Here is a 3,695-nt window from a genome sequence, read left to right as displayed (position 1 = left end):
GACATTTCTTCCATCATTCAATCTTACTATTCACTCCTAATATATTGATCATTCTCCATTATATATATATATAGGGGAGGGATCTTTCGATAATCATGTTGAGTTTTAATAACTTAAGAACTCCATTCTAGGCCATACATTCAATTAAATAGATTGGAATATGTGGTAGAGATTAAATCTGATAAAAAAGTCAAAGTAAGAGAGAGAATAAACATATAAGTGGTTACACTAACTTTTACGTCCGTTACACATGTGTAAAAAGTCGACTCGGTGTGTAAAAAATTATGTAATTTTTCTACGTGTATGTAGCCTACATATATAACGTATGTGTAAAAAAAAAAATTTGTTACAATGAGTTCTTTCGAGTTCTTAAAACTCAAAGGGTTCTCATTTGAAATCTCCCATATATATATATATATATAGGATTAGTATCATTTGAGAACTCTTAAATTATTTAAGAACTTGAATGAACTCTTAATAACTAACGTTTTTTATAAAAAGTTTTGTATGTTGATGTTATTTAAGTGTAGTTTTATCAGTTTTGACATCTATATTTACGATTACAATTATGAAAATTAGTTATTTTTACGCATATCTATGTTTTTTTTACACATATGTAGATTTTTATCACATAAATTTTACACATGCGTAACTTGTGATTTATATATGTAATCTAAATTTTTTTTATAAATATGATAAAGCAAGTCTCAAATAATGTTAATATATAAAAAAAGTTAAAAAAATTTTTGGTTTTTAAGAGTTCCTAAAAGTTCATAACTTTTTTTGAGTTCTCAAATGAAGAAACTATATATATATATATATATATATATATATATATATATATATAGGGTTAGGTTAAAATAAAAACCCATTTGAGTTGTGAAAACTCTAGAAACCTATAACATCTCGGAAAATTTCATACTTATTTTGAACTAAAAATGTCAACTTTGAAAGTTGAAGGATTAAAAATATTTTCAAAATAAGTCATGGGAAAAATGAGATAAGAAAAATAAAGATATCTTATCTTAAGGAAATGAGAAAATCCATTCCACATGGAAAGATGAAAGAAAATGGAAGCATTTCACATGGGTATAAATAAGAAAGGGAACTTTCATCCCATATGGAAACAAGAAAAGAAATGGAAGCTCTTTATAAGGAAGCAAGTTTCCACAGTAATATTCTTATGTGGCTAACCACTCTCCATAGTCCTAAAGGAGGGTGCGAAACACACGATGCGATCGGACTCGGACTCGGGTGATGGGCGTAATGTGGCGTTTTGATGGCGCACTTCGCATGCTTCCATCGCCGCGAGCCGCATAAGGCCGCTTTAGTATTTTTGTAAAATGAAAGTATGACCAAGAAGTGACATGTGACATCCGTGGCAAAACCGAGTACACCTTAGTACTTACAAATTCGAATAAGCGTTTAACCGCTTATTGCGTAACGAACAAACGAATAACCAAACGGGTCTGGTTATGGTCCGGATATCCCGGGGTGCCATCTATAAGTGATATACGTTTAATACAAGCTAAAACATTAGAAATATTGCCTTAGTTTGATAGCAAACAAGTTAAACGAAAATATGCTCGTTTAACTACCCGCTATAGATTTAAACGCGAAAGATAGTTACAAACCAAGCATTGTATCATCCGTTAAGCCGAAAAAGACTTACCAAACACTTATTTGAAATGTTTTAAGCGATCCATGAAAATATTTTTGATTTTTACAAACATATAGTATGTTTTTATAATTTTACACAAAACTAACCGAAAAACACTCGTTTTCGCGCTGTTTAACGCACCCGATAAGTTTTTCGCGCTAAAAACCGAACCCGAACTAAATTTGGACCGCGCTTTTTGTATTTGGGCCTGAGAAATCAGAAACTTGGGCCAAAATGGGCCCATGGAGCTCCGATCGCAACAGCAGCCCCCACCCCCTTTTAGTTCTTTCACATATAAACTAGATCCAAGGTATTTTCAACATCATTTTCTTGAAAACTCTGGACACAAGTTCTGCTCCAGCCAAAAACCAGCAAGAACCAAGGTAAAGAGGTCTTAAATAATCGATTTTCGGCTGGTTTAAACTCGTTTAATACCATAGAAACATGTCTTGATTACTAAAAATCATTCCTAACCGTGTAAAAATCCTAAAAATGTTCCATAAACATGTTTTGATCATAAACACGGTAAGGAACCTGTTTTGATAGTTTTTTTTGGCCATAAACACGGATGAAAGGGTTGAAACGACGTTTTTATGGTTCAAAAGTTCGTTTTTGTGCACTAGCTGAAACCCTAAGTTAAGGGCTGTTATGTTGATGAAAAATTGCTTGGTTTGTGATATAGGACTTATACCTAGCTTGCTTAGAAGCACAAGAACCTGAAAACTTGATTAAAAAGTCGGAAACGAGCCAAACCCGTTAAGGTAATGCCGAAACACTCGCTTACGGGCTATTTAGGTTAAGGTTGTGATGTGCATATTGTTAAGCCTTGAAATTTTGCAGGGACATCAGGGACCATGTCAATGAGTCCATTTTTAAATTTGGTAATTTCTCGACCATTCGAGAATATTTGGAGAATTTATTACCGAATTGAGACGTTTATTTGGGAAAAATAGGTAAAATACTTCAAAAATTCTAAAATTTTTATGGGAACTCGGATTTGATGTATTTTGATCACATATGAATTTTGGGATCATTTGGAGAAGTCTAAAGGTGTTATGTGTATATGCGTTCGTGTGAATTTTTATAGCCGAATTTGGGTCGAAAAGAATATCTCAAGAGCTTTTTACATTCTGGAATTGATACAGGTTGATTTGGGACATGATTTGAGCATTCAGGAATTTTTGGAAATTGTTTGGGGTAAACGGACAATTTTCAGGCGAAATATAGCTGACAAAATGAATTTTTATAAATTAATAAATCAGTAAATAATTCCAGAAATATTTTTATAAAAATCTACATATTTTAATTGATAAGTGGTTAAATTTTCATAATTTAATGATTAACGGTTCATTAATTATGCTAATTTAAAGATTAAACAAATTCAGTTTTTATAAAAACCGGCAAGTTCGCGACTAGCGAACCTGCGGGATATCAAAACACCAAGAGTGATTAAAAATCATATTTTCGGATTAATTAAGTAAAAACGAACTTTTCTATGAGAAACCTGGACAATCCGGGTGGATTGTGCGCGTTTCTTCTCAAATCAAACTGAATAAACAGAAACGGGCCCCGTGGCTAATCCGGGACCGCAGTATGTGATCATTCTTTATAACTTAATCATTTTATTAACCAATACATTTACCCAAGTTTATTTTCCCATAACTGTTTTCTGAACGCGTAAACGAACAACTTGGCCCAGCTGGGAAAACGGGAATCTGAGCCAAGTTCGGTTTTAAGTATTAGACATTGAACAACATCACAACCTAAGCCTGTTGCCACTTTCTGGGCGTTCCAGCTATACCTAGATTTGTTATACAGCCCAGTTTAGTACTGAGATTATAATAATATTAAAATATTAATATTATTATAATATGGACTATAGGGACTAAGTGATAGCAAGGGAAACGAACCCCGAGCTGACCTCGCACTGAGTGCCTACAAAACTGTGAGTTTCATGACCCCACTCTTTAAACTATTTTACGAACTTTTGGGGTGGAAAGCATGTTTATACACGTTCGCTATCTGAAAATGGATC

This window comes from Bidens hawaiensis, unplaced genomic scaffold, assembly GCF_021521415.1.
Source record: "Bidens hawaiensis isolate Kalapana, Puna unplaced genomic scaffold, B.hawaiensis_p1.1 tig00000935_1, whole genome shotgun sequence".
Lineage (NCBI taxonomy): Eukaryota > Viridiplantae > Streptophyta > Magnoliopsida > Asterales > Asteraceae > Bidens > Bidens hawaiensis.
The sequence above is the reverse complement of the archived record's forward strand: the minus strand, read 5'-3'. Positions refer to the sequence as shown.